Genomic DNA, 18355 nt, shown 5'->3' on the forward strand with positions numbered 1-18355 from the left:
GGCATTACATCAATGACCACAAGTTATATCCTTCACGTGGATTTAAAAAAAAGACCAAATCAACATTCACCTTAGTTGCATCATAAGTTGCATGAATCAGGAGAAACCTGCCAAGGAAAACCACTATGCTTTGGCAGAGCTGCCAAGTTTTCAGTTAGCTTATGTGTGACATTTCCATACTTGAGGACTGCTTATGTGTGACGCTGTTACATCTTATGTGTAGCATTTTGAGTGACACTTATCACTTCCATCTACTAAATGTTCTTGGATACACTCTTCATTTGTCGCTCAGTAGAAGACACAACTCCTACTCCGATACCTCTTAAAATTGCTCTGAACAACCCCTTAATGGCCCTGTTGAGAGTTTACAGTACTAAGCCCCAAGATCATCATGCAAAATTCAGTGGTGAAAATGCAAAGTAAATTGATAGAGGTAGGATTCCTTTCCTCTGTCCAGTCTGCGGTACAAACACCAGCTCATAAAACTTACCACATGTATCTAACCTAGCAATTAAAGCATAACTGACAGCAGGCTGCCATATTCGTAATGGACTTAGAAAGTACTTGCAAAAATACAGTAGAGGCATTGTAGTGTCATCTCCAAAAGTATCATCATCGCAGGTAGGTGCATGTCATTTCATAATAATGCATGTATCAAGCAGCACGTCTACTACTATTCTTCCCTGAGCCCTACACTCAATGACTCTGCTCATGGGGTCTGCTGTGAGCCTAGGCTTTCACTCTGACCCTGTGCTCTAACTCTGACCCTACTGTTTCAGGGTCCCAGGGTTCCATGCTTGCTATATTCCTCTACTTTAACTCCATCCTACCTCTACCCACCACTTGGGCTTAATAATTCACATTTTTCCTGGCCCATCCCACAGCCTGGCACTCTGTCACAACTTTTTTCTTCTACTGTTGTTTTGCCCTCAGTGTTCACCACTCATGAGCAAGTGATGTCAGAGAGGTAGATGAGACGCTGATTGTCTACTCATGCTCCTTTCATGCTTTTCCAGGCGAATGCGGCCCCCTCAGGAATCACAGCAAGCAGAAATGGCATAGATTCCATGACTGCTGTTGTTTTCCATGGGGGCCGCAAGTGGCCCGTGTGCTGTACTTTGAGTACCGCCGTCCATTAGGAATGATTTCAGCCAGGGGCATAACGCAGGCCCCTGCAGTCCCTGGGTGGGCGGAGGGGGCAGCAGTTCAAGGGGAGCCCCACCATTTAGTCAAAGGCCAATGAATATCAGTGATATAGGGAGATTCTGGGGTCCCTCGTCACATTCTGCAGGGGGGCCCCCATCATTTTGCGTTATGCTACTGAGTTCAGCAGTGAGCGCCATCAACTTACCCAAAAAGTAGAAAAACCCATTCGTCTGACTCAAGTGCCTTTGCTCCTGAGGCTCACATCAGAGAATCATGGCCAGACCGTTGTACCTTTATTTTGTTGTGAGTTATTAATCCATTGTATAAAGGGGTGGCTGTTTGTGACTGCATGTGTTTCTGGTCCTCATTACGAGTTGGCCATTGCATTTTTGATTTATCAAGTAACATCATGACCAAAAAACAACACCAAGGTAAAGAGCACAATTATAATGGGCTCATCCTGAGTGTAATGGTAATTGTAAAATCTGGCACAATCACGGTTGGCACCTGTTTTTAGGTCTCGCGAACTATCGATGCGCGCATGCGCATCGAGCGGAGCGAGAATTCAAGTCGGCAAAATCTTCATGAAACCACCAGCTTTTTGCCTGGCGTTTTCATGAAGTTCATGTGAACCACGTGTTCAAACATGAACGCGCATCAGCCTCCCTCCATTTGCCGCACAGCACATCAAAGGGCTTCGCCCAGCGTGCGCTCTGCGGCTTCTCGGCTTCTCCTCCCCTAATTACGCCGCACAAAGCCTTCCTTGCATTTCTGCTCCCCCTCCCCAGCCAGCTTCCCCCAGGCCGTGTTCCCTCATCCCTCGCACCCCCTCCTCCTTCAGGCCCCCACCATTTGCTTCCATTTGCTTCCATTTGCTTTTGCTTTTGCCCGTAGTTGGTCTCCACAGGCAGTCTTGTTTCGTCATTGCTGGTCTTTCGCTGCCCCCTCTTTCCACTGACACAGATGTATCTTTCTATCTCTTCTTTCCACTGCTCGTGTCATTTGTTCCCTCTCTCCTTCCGTTCCTCTCCATCACTCTCTCTCTCTCGAGGTTAGCGTTTCACCCCTTCTGTCTCATCTAGATCGCAATCTTTCTCTCACACGCAATCCCCACACACTTGCACTTCTGTTTTCTTTCGCGTCTCTCTCCCCACCCCCTTCCTCGATCTCTCTCCGATCCCATCTCTTCCTCCTACTTCTCCCCCCCCTCCTTCTCATCCTCTCTCCCCCTCGTGCTCATCCTCTCTCCTCCCATCTCGGTCCTCTTCCCTTCTTGTCATTACTTTCCTTCCTTTCCGCCTCACACCAGTTCCGTGTCCTCTCTGCGCATCTCTTCTTCCACACCAGCGTCCAATACAGTAGTTTTTGCTCACACTAACTCGCTATCTCACAGTCATCAACACACAACATAGCCTGTTCCTGGTATCTTATCTCCTTTGTTTCGGAACTCATCTGAGATTTTTGTAATTCTGCTTTTTGTTTGCCGCTTTCTTTATCTGTACATCAATGCGGTGCTCTAGTTGAGAATGCCAATTGCTAGGTGCGCTGATGTTCCCCTCACGAGAACGCGATAACACAAAACAAGCCCCAGAGAATTTAAGCTTGACTCGACCATGAAGAGGAGATGAAAAAGAAAACAAGCATTGGCATAGCCAATAGGTCTCGCTTGTGGGACCTTATAAGTATTTTGTTTTGCAGCACAATATCCTTGTTGCATAATCGGATATTGTGCTGCAAAACTAAATACTTATAAGGTCCCACAAGCGAGACCTATTGGCAATGCCAATGCTTGTTTCAATCATTGGTTTTGTGCAAATTTAGCTTATTTGCTGTGTTTTGCATCTGTAATTGCTTTCAATTAATATCTGGCGAAAATTACTTTGGAAAAACACAGTATCATAACGAGGATAGAGTACGGTAAAAGTTAAAACCAGTTTCAAAGACCATTTCCTCGAATGAGGCTGCAAGTTGTGTGCAAAGTTTTTTTCTATCATGTCTTGTTTTTCATAGTACAAATATTATTTTCAGTACCTCGTGTGTTTGCTCTGTGTATGCAAAGTCTTACTTTACAACTTGTGGAAGGGCGAGATTTTGATCGATACCTTATCACTATTGATCCAAACCTCGATCTGGTCGACTGAACCTTTATTGCCTGTCTTTGAGGAAGAAAGTGCACCTCTCTGCAAGTTAGTTCACCCAATAAAGGACTCTGCTCCCAAAGATCACAAACAACTTCTAGCTTTCAAAAGTTTATTGTAAAGATATGATAAGCTGCAAATACAAGCATCTCAGAATGAGATTCACGAGATACACAGGTCCAACTACATACATGTGCTCTCTGAAAGCCCTCAGACGAGCAACGGAAATCACTAACACAAGTTCTAAGAATAATAAAGCTATCAGCATTGACGCATATCTCTCCTTCATTTAAGTTGGAGGAAAACGCACAGGTTAGGCTGTCCCTACCCTGCTCTAGATGGTATCCCTACTTAACCAAATCCCAACCTAACGAAGGTGTCAGCAGTGAATGACCCCCAAGGGAAGTCACTCACTCTAAGTCTCTTGGTGAAAACCTATAGTTCTCCAGTCATGACCCCTCTCTGCCTACCCATCCGCTCTCTAAAGGGTCCTCAGGTATCTGCTCTAACTCCACCCAGGGGTGCTGTCCCTAATACAAAACAGTCAACAACATTTGAGACGCCCCTCGTGAGAAGCCTCTCACGTGGTGTAGCTTCTGGCTTTTTCCATGCTGCTTTGTATTGGGCCTCGTACGTTGGAGTTGACCTTGCTTCTCAGACTCTTCTCCGGCCCGCTGATACCCCTTAAACATTCCGGAACCCTCCTCCATGTCTGGGCCGTCTACTGAACAGACCTCTATTCATTCATTTATAATTGGATCCCCCCTTTTCCTTGCAGACAGATATCTGCAGCCAAGAACCCAACTCTCATAGACTTCCAAAAAGGCTTGCAACATTTCTCAGCCCAGACATGTACGTATAAATCAATGTTTAAAATAATTCAGGCCCACAGCATTTCTCATAATGATTATAGCATTCAACTTCTTCATTAATTAAAGCATGTTAATACTCTTATTCTATTATTCAGTAAACACATCTATAAATCATGGCCCATTAATGCAATGGCCAAAACATTATTTCAATCTATGTCGTGAAAAGAAACACCTTCTAGCTTTGGCCCTGAGGCCTACCACATTCTGCGTTTTACCACATGCCATCTTACATTTTAGCAGCTACACGACATGAATTCAGGAATAATCACATCTAATAAAATCATATAGTGTCACACATTTCTGTATTAGTTCCACTTCTACTTAAATCTCTACATTAGCTATACATTCAGAATATAATTTCAGATACTATTAGCACTCATGGCATTTCTCCTCATGATTTATGCTTACTACAGGTAAGTGTGATGCACTCATACATTTAGGTCAGTTTGCGCTCTCTCAGTTCCCCCCTTTGATGACCTCTCGGGGTCATCACTAACATTTAAACTGCAGTTATTGCTGGCATAATTTGTCTCTGCGCTTCCAGAGCCCTCAGACTCCTGTACTGATTATCTTGTATGGCAGCCAATCTCTGCAGCTGTTCTCTTTGGGCCCTTTCTGACCTTCTTGCTCTGTACCATTTGAATACCCTCACCAATCCCCACAATATAATCCCACAGATCAATATTATGATGATAGGTTTTAGTATATACCACACAAAGCTTTTGCCTATGGTGGAAATCCACCCTCCAACTTCACTCATTCCGTGGCCCACCTTTTCCCAGACATTTTCTCTACTCAAGTCTTCGATCTCCTTGTGAATACTAGTTATGTTCCTAATAACTTTCTCAAGGGGCTTTGAATTGTCTGGAATGTAAGTACAACATTCCTGGACCTTCAAAGCCTTACAGACTCCGCCCTCTTTTGCTAGTAGGACATCTAACGCAAGACGGTTCTGAAGAACCATAGCCCTTATCGATTGCATCTCTCCTTCTACCAGCATTAAGGACTGAGCAGTGCTGGCAGACAACCTGTCGACAACTGTTGCCAGTCGTCTAATTTTAACATCATTAAGGATTACTCCCAAAAGAGGGAACATAGCTCCAAAGACATCTCCAACCATTTCTGCATCTCCTACATCTCTCTTTCCCCTTGATGATGTCTTGCCCTCGATGATCACTAAGTCTTGTGCATGATATATTTTGGGGAAGACAATTGCTAGGTAACATGATCCATACCAGTTGTCAGGTAGTCGCACGTAAGCATTTCTTCCACATACAAAATACACATTTGGAATCACTTGCATTCCCTTCAGGAAATCCTTAGTATAGTACTCTATATTGAAAGCATGTTCACAGTCGACTTCTCCCACGTATACATTTTCATAATACGTTTTGGCTCGGTGAAGACATAGCTTTCCTCTCTGCGTCTTATCTAAAGCTATTGGACCACTACTACCCTTTCTCTTGTGTGCCTTCTCTTCCTCGGTCCAATCTGTTTTCCATTGTCCTGATTTTTTCAAAATCTTTTGTCTCCTGTAACGATCATCCACCTGCCCTATGAACTTCTTCTCGACTTCTGACACCTTGCATGTCAGGTTATTTCTACGGGCATGTGAAGTATCTAAGGTAATCCAAGGAATGAAGAATTTGGCCAATCTGTCTTCACTCTTCCAGTAGTCCCATTTGTTCATCTGCTTATAATTTGGGACTTCTGGCAACACTGAATCATAGTTGGAGAAATAGTATTCAAAACTATCTCTCTCATAAAATATACTAAGCAATAAGCTACATGTAATTCCATATGTCAGCGGGAGGTGATGGTATCTAATGCCTTCATCTACAGACGCCGGCAACTGCATGCAGACATAACAGTCCTTAACCTCCATGGCATCCACGTATTCATATAAGAGTTTAGCATAAGCATTTGACCTAAAGTCTCCTTGGGACTCATCTACGTGTAACCTGCGGGCTTCTGCAGCTAATAACGCTTTCTCTTGAATGTTTTCCCTTTTCTCACCAGCAACAGTGGGTGTAAGCGTTTCTACAGATTTCACATCAGTTACCTTCGCCTCTTCCTCATGTCCCTTTACATAAGAAATTGTTACCACTAAAGCTATTAATATTATCACTCCTACTATTAGTGTACCTATTATACATTTAGCTCTGCGGTTCTGGGTGCCGGCCTCCATTTCGTCAGACAATATGGCTCTCTCTTATCTTAGCAAAAAGTTCTTTTCCTCTCGTTCCTTTACAGTCTCTTTTTTTCCTTTTTGTCTTTAGAATCCACACAACTGGAAGCTGACAACCTTTTTCGCAAAAGTCCTTTAACAGTTCAATAAAGACAACCCTAGCCCTTCTCCATCAACTCAAGGGAAGTTCCCTAAAATTCTCTGCTTCCTGGGCGCTAGGTAATCTTCTTTTTTCTGTTCACTTTATTTACAAAGTCCTTTAACAGTCTACTATCAAGCCTGTGCCTGCAGCTTCGATAGCAAAGTTCAGTATTTCCAAACGAAGATTGTGCTCTTCATGTGCTGTTATCGTTGTACCAAAGTCGGGGAATTGCAATTCTGAAAGAAACATGTGTTTTAACTTGCTGAGGCGGGGAGGTCTGGGGAGCATGAATGTTAGTGACCCTTCTTGTTCGACTCCGGGTACCAACAGTCGTATTTCCACGGTGACGATGGGCTCAGAACTGGACACCACCACCGCTCGAATCCTCCCTGTCTCCTGTTTCACAGACATTTGTCGCCAGATATGTCCACTCAGGAGTGGAGTATCTTCTGTTAGGCACACGCACTCTTTTTGACCTTCTTCGGTCCGGTGCTTCAGCGCCCTGAGCACCTTCTTCCGGGTCTGAGTCTTCTGATATCGGAGGAAGGGTTACCTCTGGAGTTGACCTCAGGCTAGAACTCCTTCTTTGCGGCCAATTAGCTTCTCCACGTGCCCTTCTACTCCTTCTCCTTCTTGTCTGTTCTCGCTCTCTGTCAGACTTGTCAGTGTCTGACTCGTACTCCCAGCTACTTTCTCCTTCTGTAGCGTCGTCTGTTTCGCTGTTGTACTGACCGTCCTCAGCTTGGTCAGACTCGTTCCCTGCTTCCGCTGGCACCTCTTCAGCTTGGCTAGCCCCCTCTATGGCTTCTCGGTCCTCTGCTGGACGTCTATCCGAGAGAGGAGCTGTTTCTTCCCGAGGTGCTGGAACCCTTCGCGTATGTGACGCGTGGATCCAATTGGGCAGGCCTCCCACCTTCACAGCCGTATTCGCAATCAAGATGATCTGGAAGGGCCCACGCCAACGAACATCCAAGCAGCTTCTTCTCACATGTTTTTTCACCAGGACCCAGTCCCCAGGATACAGGTCATGGCACGGGCCCTGGCACGATGGAACCTCGGCAGCCTGCACCTGAAGGGACACAGAACGAATGGCGTCAGACAGCCCCTTACAATAGTCCAGGATCATATCATCTGTGATATTTAACAGTGCAGTAGTTGGGACAGATGGCAGCCTCATTGCTCTCCCCATTAACACCTCATGGGGTGACAACCCCGTTCTTCTGTCTGGGGTACTACGAAGGCTCATGAGAACCAATGGCAGGGCGTCAGGCCAACTCAGGGTCGTTGAGGAGCACACTTTGGCAATTCGGGCTTTGATCGTGCCATTGATCTGCTCCACAATTCCTGAGGCTTCTGGTCGGTAACTACAATGCAACTTCTGATCGATATTTAGAGCTGCACAAATCATCTTCACAAGCTCGCTATTGAAATGCGTTCCCCTATCTGATTCCAAAGAGGCCGGCACCCCGAAGCGCGGAATGAGTTCCCTAAGCAGTAACTTGGCCACTGTGAGGGTGTCGCACCTACGTGTAGGGTATGCCTCAACCCATCTGGAGAACACACAAACAACCACCAGGACATAGCGGAGGCGGTTGCATCTCGGCATTTCAATGAAATCTATCTGCATTCGATTGAATGGACCTCCAGACCTTCCTATGTGACTCAGTGCAACTGGTGTTCTTTTCCCTACGTTCAGCTGCTGACAGGTCACACAACGCTGACACACTGCTTCTGCTGCTATTCGAAACTTAGGATTGTACCAAGTCTGTCTAAACACTCTCAGCATAGCATCTCTCCCTAAGTGTACGGGACCATGTATGAGTCTGGCCATTGGACTCACCATCTCATTGGGCAACACTGCTCTGCCGTCTGCTGAGACCCAAAAATGGGACTCACCCATTACACATCCTGCCTTTTCCCATGTTTCTTTTTCAAAATCAGGAGCATTTTCTTGCATGTTTGACAGTTCATCCCAAGTATCAACAGTTTCCAATATCATGGCTAATTCAGTTCTTACATTTATTCCACCCACTTCCACCTCTGTGAAAGAGTACCCTTGTTCTGCGCAATACCGCGCAACTTCATCAGCATATCTATTGCCTTTCGAAACGAAGTCCTCATTTCTGGTATGTGCGGTGCACTTTACAACTGCGATACCTGCTGGGCATTGCAACGCCTCTAACAACAGGCGCACAAACTCTCCATTGCGAATGGGAGAGCCTGAAGAGGTCATGAACCCTCTTTGAGACCATAACTGCCCGTAATCATGAACCACCCCATAACCATATTGGCTGTCGGTGTATATGGTGACTCGAATTTGATTGCTTGCCAAGCAAGCACGTGTCAAGGCAATAATCTCGGCTACCTGAGCGGAGTGTACTCCTTCCAGGCACCCAGCTTCCACAACTCCAGTAATTGTACAAACAGCATAAGCTGCTCTCAACTGCCCAACTTCGTCTCTTACACATGAGCCATCGACAAAGAAAATTTCATCTGGGTCAGTCAGTGGCTCATCTACGATGTCGGGTCTGGGTTTGGTGCATAGTTCAGTCACATCGAGGCAGTCATGGTCTGTACATTCATCATCATCCTCGATATCATTTGGGAGTGGCATCAAGGTGGCAGGGTTCAAAACAGAGCATCTCTTGAGGGTCACATTCTCTGCAGCAAGAATAACTTGCTCATAGCGCGTGAGCCTGCTGTTGGTCAGATGCTGTGTTTTGGTCCTGGTCATCAACAGTTCAACAGAATGGGGCACGCACACCTCTAACGGGTGCCCCATGACGATATTTTCACATCTCTCAATGCTGACACCCGTTGCAGCAACGGATTTGAGACATCCGGGCAACGCTGCGGCTACTGGGTCTAAAGTAGCCGAGAAATAAGCAACTGGTCTACGGGCATTCCCATGGATTTGGACTAACACAGACAACGCGCAACCTTCTCTCTCACAACAGTAAAGAAAAAATGGTTTATTGTAATCAGGCATTCCCAATGCCGGAGCACGACACAGGTCCTCTCGCAGCTGTAGGAATGCCATCAAACAGTCTTTGTCCCATGGTACCGGATCGCTCACCTCCTTATGCGTCAGTTTTTGCAAGGGCTTTGCTTTCAGTGAAAAGTTCGCGATCCACTGTCGGCAATAACCCACCATCCCTAGGAACATCCTGACCTCTCTCTGTGTCTTAGGCGCATTCATTTTCATGATCGCCTCTATCCTGTCTGGTGACACCTTTCGTTTGCCTTTCTCTATTCGGTGTCCCAAGTACTGCACCTCTGTCAGGCAGTACTGCAACTTTCCCGGGGACACCTTGTGCCCATTGGCAGCTAGGTGATTTAACAAAGCAATGGAGTCCTCCCTGCAAGCTTCTTCTGTTTCTGACGCCACAAGGAGGTCGTCTATGTACTGGACCAGAACTGACTTCTGGGGCAGCACTAGACTTTCAAGATTTTTCTTCAAAAGCTGGTTAAAGATCGATGGGCTCTCTGTATACCCCTGAGGGATACGACACCATGTTAGGACGCGATTTTCCAGCTTAAATGCGAAAAGAAAATGGCTTTCTTCGTCCAGAGGGATCGAAAAGAAAGCCTGACAAAGATCAATCACAGTGAACCACTCAGCTTGGAATGGAATCTGAAACAGTATCACTGATGGATTCGGTACCACTGGACAACATGAAACGACTATGTTATTAATCTTTCGAAGGTCCTGTACTATCCGAAATTTCCCATTTGGTTTCTGCAGACCCATAATCGGGGAGTTGCATGGACTACCCACGATTTCTTTCAGTATTCCCTGTTTAATCATGGACTCGATCACGGGCTTTATGCCTGCAATCGTTTCTGGAGTCAATTTATATTGGGGTGTTCTTGGGAACTCAGCATGCGGTTTCACTACAATTTTCACTGGGTCCACCCCTTTGACCAATCCTATCTCTTCCCCAGTGAAATCCCATACTTCTGGTGCCACTGTCTCTCTCAAGTCCCAGGGGAGCTCATCTACTGTTAAAGTAGGGTACAGCTCCACGCATATTCTTGAGTTTGCAACTTTGAAGTCTGCATCATCATCATTGGTCAATACCTCCACTCCCTGAGGTGTACAGTATATAGTACAATTCAATTTACACAACAGGTCTCTTCCTAGCAGACACACAGGACTTGAATCGCAAACCACAAACTGGTGCTCATCGCTGTACTTCCCTATTTTCACCTGTACCGGTTCTGTCAATTGGCTGGTTATTCTCCTGTTTGCGACCCCTACCACTTGTACGGTCTCTCCAGACATGGGCAGGTCTGGAACTGCAGCTGATCTGATCGTGGACCTAGTGGCTCCTGTGTCCACCAGAAATGTCGTGGGGCACCCTGCTACTTCTGCTTCAACATAGGGTCCCCTCTGATCCACTTCCAAGGCTGCCCCGAGGGTGCAGTCTTCTCTTTCCACTCTCTGTCCGGTTAATGGGTCCACATAATAGCACTCTTCTCCTTCTACAAACAGGGGCATCTGTCTATAGGTCTTACCCATGGTCCCTACTCGAGGAGGTTGCGGGAACTGGGCTCGGGGAGGAGCCCCCCCCCCTTTGAGCACCTTTCCTTGGTATGGCGTCACCCCTCTTGTAGGCGCGTTCTGGACCTCTTCCTCCTCTATCTCTTGTTCTCCTATCTCTACATTGTAGGGACACTCGCGTTTCCAATGCCCCACCTCGTTACACTGGTGGCACCTAGTCGTTTTCTTCAAGGCAGCTATGTCTAATCTGGGTCTAAAGGTGGAACTCTCCTCATTGCCCTTGTTCTGACTGTACTGCTTCTTTCCTCCTGTACCTGTTCCTTGCTGCTGTTGCTGCTGTCCCCCCTTTCCTGCTGCCTGCATCTGTACCACCATCAACTTTTCTTTTAGTTTCTTAGCCTTGGAGTCTATCTCATCACAGCAGTACCTGGCATACCTCAGTATTTCGTCTAGGGGTTTACTTTGCCAACAAATCGAGTGTTGCTGAATCATTAAACTAATATCCGGTCTCAGTCCCAGGACGAACTTGGACACGAATTGCCCTATGTCTTTTGGATCCATTACATCCAGGCCGCTATACTGTTTAAACGCCTTCAGTAATCTCTCGTAATATTCGTGGACGGTCTCTTTGGGTTCCTGTCTGGTTCGGTCTATTCTGACCCAATCTATGTCTTGCATTGGCACTTTCTCTTTCAGCCAATTCATCACTCTCTCGAATTTTGCCATCACAATCTCGGACGGCCCATTAGTCTTAGCATCTCTCTCTGGCTCCGTTGTGGGCCACTCAGCGCTAACCTTGCATGCTGTCCACAGATCTCCTGGTACTACAATGTCAAACAGCGTGTTCAGATCTATCCATAGGACCTTTGAGATTTTTACAAATCTCTCAACTTGCTTGTACCACTCCACCGGGTTTTCCCGCAATTTGGGGAAGGAGGTGGTAAAAGCAGCTAAATCTCCCCTACTCCAAGGGACATGCACATAGTTCCCATTGGCGACTTCACGCAAAGGGTATGCTTCTATTCCCTGCAGCCTTCCTGGTGTCGTCCCAAGCGTGCTTCTCCTACCGGTCCCTTTCTTGGACCACCTTTCTTCCCACTTATCTAGTGCCCTCCATGTCCTTATTCCAGTGATCAGTTCCCTTATATGCGTTTTCAGCCCAATCGTTCTCCTCTCATCTAGGTCTCGATCTGTGTAATGTAGCCTGTGGTTACCCTGTAATGCTTTGGTTCTTGACAGATCCACCATATATTTGCCTGCTAGTTCGACTAACTTCTCATGGATTGCTCTCGCCTTTCGAGTGATATCCTTTGCCATATACAGTATTTCATCCTGCTCATACATTTCCATTCTTTCTAAAGGCAGGGTACCATCTATCATGTCATCCAGGTCTGACTTTAAGCTGGCGACATCGAGTCTCTTAGCTTTTATCTCAGCTCGCAATATGTCTTTCGAAGGGGGCTCACTGGTCTCCCTACCATCCCAACTTCGAGCTCTACGTTTGGGCTCGGGAGAGTTAATGGGTACTCTCCCTTGCTCCCATCTCTCCAGGTCCCATGCTCGGCCATCCGATCTTGGAAGGTGATGGAACACGGGCCTGTTACCCCCACTCTTACTCTGCCCACTCTCTTCTGCTTCTCTCCTTTCACCGTACGCCTCTCTGTTATTTTCCCTCTGGTCGCTACTCTCCCTTTGCCTAGTATCGCTCAGTATCCGATACGATCCTTCCTGGTTCCCCATATTCCCTGGGCTGCGCTCATTTCCGTCATCACAGGGACTATGGTGCGACCTCTCACAACTCCCATTCTGTTCTCTATTGCCGGGCACACAGTGTGGACACTTAAAGCTGTTTCTGTACTCTTGCGCTCTCCTCTCCCCTTCACTGAGTATTGGGCACGCCACCCCTCCACTCCCGGGGCCCCCGTTTTCCAGATCTGTTCTATTCCCACTCCGGGCCCAATGGGTGACTCCCCTACTATCCCTCTCTCTACAGTCCCACTCCGGGCTGCTCTCCCCAGCCCCGCAGTGAGTCCGAGCTCTGCTGTCCTGACTTTCCCTTTCAGCTTCTGCAGCTATGATGCTCTTGTGAGCCTCCACTGCCTCATCCCACTTCTTCATGTACTCGTTTAGCTCTTGAAAGGATTTTCGTCCAGATCCCCTCAGATCCACTGGCCATCTAGGGCCCCCAGGATCCCCTCCTGGGTCCCCTGCTGTGTGCATCGGGGTGCTCCACTCTCTCGGTATCGGCATCTGACTTGGGGAATTGATCGTATCGTTCCTCCTTGCCTTCTCTGCTCTTTCTCTGTCCTTCCGTACCCGTTCTTCCCCTCTTGCTCTTTCTTGGTCATATATCGATATTATAGGACCTATGGTAACAGGTACCTGTAGTGCATCTGGTAATCTGTAGGATGTGGCGCACTCCGTTTCCGGCGCTCTTTGTACCACAAACCTCCCAACTACCTGTTGCACCTGACTAGGCTGGGACAGCTCTTTCTTTGCCTCAGGATCCCACTCTGAACTGGGAAGCGGTCTATGCTCTCCTGCATTGCCCCCCTTTTCTCCTTCAGTATGCTCGACCTCTCCCCCTGCTCTATTATACGGGGGTGGCCTGTCTGTCAATAATCTGTTTATCAGGCTGTCCTCTGTTTCGCTCTCATCATCTTCTTCTAAGGGGCTTTTATTACCGGGCACCTCTAACACTGGGTACAATTTATTTACTTCCATGTTATGCACTCTCCATCTTTTAGCATCCGCATCCCACCTGGCATCCTGCACTGCCCTTACCGATCGTTTCACCCTTTCTTGTCGTCTGTTCATATTCTTTTCATGCGCTGCCCTAATCCATGCATCAAGGGCTTCAAACTGGGTCGGTCTAGGCAAGGGTCTCATTGAGGTCATGACTGATTTTAATCGATGTAACACCTCTAATCTGAACGTCCCGTACTTCGGGAACGTCAGTTCCTCATTTCCTTCAGTAATCTTACTCCACTCTGATATCCAAAGGATCGTATGCAGCCCAACATTCACTGCCATGTAACGAGCTGGCGTACCCTCCGGCGGGGCTTCTTCCCCCTCATACGATCCCCGCTTCTCTTTTTTAAACACCGCTCTCAGCCATTTAAAACACTTCATAATTATGCGCACAATATCCAGCCTCGCTACTCTGTTTACTTCCTGATGACAATCCACCAATCCTGTCGCGGCTTTGCTAGCTTGGCCTATCGCAGCGCGGTCTTTCTCCGGTCGGCCAATCACGTCGCGACACTTTCTGACGTCTTTTCTAGCTGGCCTATCACGGCGCGGTCTTTCTTCGGTCAGCCAATCACTGCGCGACACTACCTGACGTCACTTTTCTCCGCTTCGCAGCAGCACCCCTCCTTTCTCAACTCGTCTCCCGGTCATGCATGCGTCCCATTCATACACCGAAAAATGACTACTTCCGACCAAGCGGTCACTTCCCTCGACTGTACGTCCACAGTCTATATGTAATTGTCAACACAACTGACGAAATGTCTATCGTCTCTCTGATAGGTTGCTTACACACACAGTAACCTCCGACCAGCGTCCGTTACTCACGCACTCACTCTTACGTTCCCCCTATCTCGGTCTTTCGGGTGATCAATGGTACCTCATGACCCCCTTCACACTATTTGACAATTACTCTGGGTGTCCGATACACCCGAACCACTTAAGCTCTCCTTGAACTTAAGATTTCCACCGGTTGCGCGCGCTCACAACCTGTTCCACAGTCACTCTACAGACATTCAACTCCGCCAGACATTACAACATAGATACAATACAAAAACACCGCAATCTAACACGCATGACCCTTTATACTCACTCTCGACCGATACTGCTGCTTTTTCTGTCTCACGTCATCCGGATCTTCTTCGGCGGGCGGTTCTTCCGATCATCGATTTCTAGGGGCCTTGGGGTAAGCTAACCTGGCCTAGGTCACCGTCCTCAAGAAGGCAACCATCCTCTATAGCTACCAACTGGAAGGGCGAGATTTTGATCGATACCTTATCACTATTGATCCAAACCTCGATCTGGTCGACTGAACCTTTATTGCCTGTCTTTGAGGAAGAAAGTGCACCTCTCTGCAAGTTAGTTCACCCAATAAAGGACTCTGCTCCCAAAGATCACAAACAACTTCTAGCTTTCAAAAGTTTATTGTAAAGATATGATAAGCTGCAAATACAAGCATCTCAGAATGAGATTCACGAGATACACAGGTCCAACTACATACATGTGCTCTCTGAAAGCCCTCAGACGAGCAACGGAAATCACTAACACAAGTTCTAAGAATAATAAAGCTATCAGCATTGACGCATATCTCTCCTTCATTTAAGTTGGAGGAAAACGCACAGGTTAGGCTGTCCCTACCCTGCTCTAGATGGTATCCCTACTTAACCAAATCCCAACCTAACGAAGGTGTCAGCAGTGAATGACCCCCAAGGGAAGTCACTCACTCTAAGTCTCTTGGTGAAAACCTATAGTTCTCCAGTCATGACCCCTCTCTGCCTACCCATCCGCTCTCTAAAGGGTCCTCAGGTATCTGCTCTAACTCCACCCAGGGGTGCTGTCCCTAATACAAAACAGTCAACAACATTTGAGACGCCCCTCGTGAGACGCCTCTCACGTGGTGTAGCTTCTGGCTTTTTCCATGCTGCTTTGTATTGGGCCTCGTACGTTGGAGTTGACCTTGCTTCTCAGACTCTTCTCCGGCCCGCTGATACCCCTTAAACATTCCGGAACCCTCCTCCATGTCTGGGCCGTCTACTGAACAGACCTCTATTCATTCATTTATAATTGGATCCCCCCTTTTCCTTGCAGACAGATATCTGCAGCCAAGAACCCAACTCTCATAGACTTCCAAAAAGGCTTGCAACATTTCTCAGCCCAGACATGTACGTATAAATCAATGTTTAAAATAATTCAGGCCCACAGCATTTCTCATAATGATTATAGCATTCAACTTCTTCATTAATTAAAGCATGTTAATACTCTTATTCTATTATTCAGTAAACACATCTATAAATCATGGCCCATTAATGCAATGGCCAAAACATTATTTCAATCTATGTCGTGAAAAGAAACACCTTCTAGCTTTGGCCCTGAGGCCTACCACATTCTGCGTTTTACCACATGCCATCTTACATTTTAGCAGCTACACGACATGAATTCAGGAATAATCACATCTAATAAAATCATATAGTGTCACACATTTCTGTATTAGTTCCACTTCTACTTAAATCTCTACATTAGCTATACATTCAGAATATAATTTCAGATACTATTAGCACTCATGGCATTTCTCCTCATGATTTATGCTTACTACAGGTAAGTGTGATGCACTCATACATTTAGGTCAGTTTGCGCTCTCTCACTTGTATGTGCTATAAATTTAAAATACAGAAAAAAGAGGGTATACAATCTTTACTTTCAGAAAATATCATGTCTTCCTGTAAGAGTTAAGCATGTTATTTCTGACAGAGACTCAGGTCAGACAGCCTTCACCGCACTCACAAGGTTGGCACACCGAGGCTTCGCACAGTTGATGCACGGATTAAGGAAACAAGCACACCCCTGATGTCCGAATTGTTCAATGAGGCTGATTTTGGCGTCATCGATAATCTTTGCCAGTTGCCAGACCACAAACACAAACCCCCTGCATACGGGCCAAACGTACTTTAAAAATGTTTTTCTGTCATTTATTTTTGTAAAATGGAAATCGAGTACAGCCCAGCAACATCAGAGGACAATTCAAATATGTATCATTTCTCATGTTTATTCACATACTTGTCCGGAGCAATATGTGGCAAGAAGGAACATCTATTTACAATCATTAAACCACCGCATCAAAGCAAACTAATCAAGGGGGCTTTTCAATGTGGCAGTTAGAAAGTGAAAAACAACACCAACAACATGACAGCAGTTTCTCCAAAAAAAGATGCAGAGGCATAACTAGAGCCACATTTCGGTGGGGGGGGAACTAAACATTTTGGTGGGGGGTTGATTCTTCCAGCAATTGGCAGAGTGGGGCTCCAAGAAGGGGTGAAAAACAACAAAGCCTCGTTAACACGTAAATGGTCTTTTAAAGACCAGTGAAGTACTCGGGTGCGGCTGTAGTAATACGAGCCCCAGACGACCAGCCAGCCTACCAAAAACTGTGTGTGTGTGCCTGGGATGCTGTCTCACCTGGACTGACACAGATGACGATGGGGGGAGGGGGTGGGCGAAGCCCTTTGATCCCAATGAGCGTTGTGCGCCTGAACAGATATATCAAGTTTGTTTCTAATTGGAATCTGCAGGAGGATGACCTTTTGTGGGTGAGCTTGTCAGACACAGATTCTGCCCTTGCTTCTTTCATGCTTTTCCCAGTGAATGCGGTCCCCGAGGAATCACAACAGGCGGAATTGCAGTTGATTCCGATCCGTCTGTTGTTTTACACAGGGCCGCATGTAAAGGCCTGGCTGGCCGCAATTGGCCCGCGGGCCGTACTTTGAGTATCGCTGTTTTAGAATAACAAATTCCCCCTGTCAAACTATACTAACAAGTAAATTCAACTTCTGAAAGTGTTCCCTTCCCAATGTGCACAGCCTTTGGCCAGCCGGGCCCTCTGCCTAACCCACAATTAAGCCTGGGTGAAGTTTGTTTCTGCCACTTCTTTATTATAACTTTCCAGCATGCTGCAGACTTCTGTACAGCACAGCTTAAATACATAGGCAAAGTCAATATCTCTGGCTAAACACTTATACGGTCCCAAAGGCGAGACCTATTGGCTATGCCAATGCTTGTTCTTTCAGTCCCACCTCTCCCCTGCTTCTAAATTGAAAGAGGACTGTAATGGAAAAATTCATCTGATAGACTCATGGAAGTGAGGACTGTACCACTGACCCTCCCGGGGGAGACTGAGCTGGAATTCATAAATGTGTTTTGCTTCGACAAAAGAATCAATTACATATCACTGATCACCAGGTTGTCAAAGTAATATATTTCTGCTTGGGGATTCGTTTGCACACAAACAAAGACCTACTCCCCTGCTGACTTTGAACAGGGCCGTCCTGTCATGCGAGGTCAACCTCGAAGCGGGTGAACCAGGTTTGAGTCTCAGCAGGGACGCGCAACATCCTGTGATTCTGGGCAAATCACTTAATCTCCCAGTACAAAAATTAATGTGTCCATCTGTAACGAAACTGGTGGTCATGTGAAGTGCTCTGATACCTGATATCCTCGGTTCTAGTTTGCCCTATATATAACTCTTTAAAAAAAACTGTATGAAGGTTCACAGGTCTAAACCTGTAGGAACCAGTCGATAGGGTCTTCGGGGAGCTACGAGTTGCCCCTGTGTAAAAATACTAT

This window comes from Lissotriton helveticus, chromosome 3_1 (genome assembly GCF_964261635.1).
Source record: "Lissotriton helveticus chromosome 3_1, aLisHel1.1, whole genome shotgun sequence".
In the NCBI taxonomy this organism is placed as follows: Eukaryota; Metazoa; Chordata; class Amphibia; order Caudata; family Salamandridae; genus Lissotriton; species Lissotriton helveticus.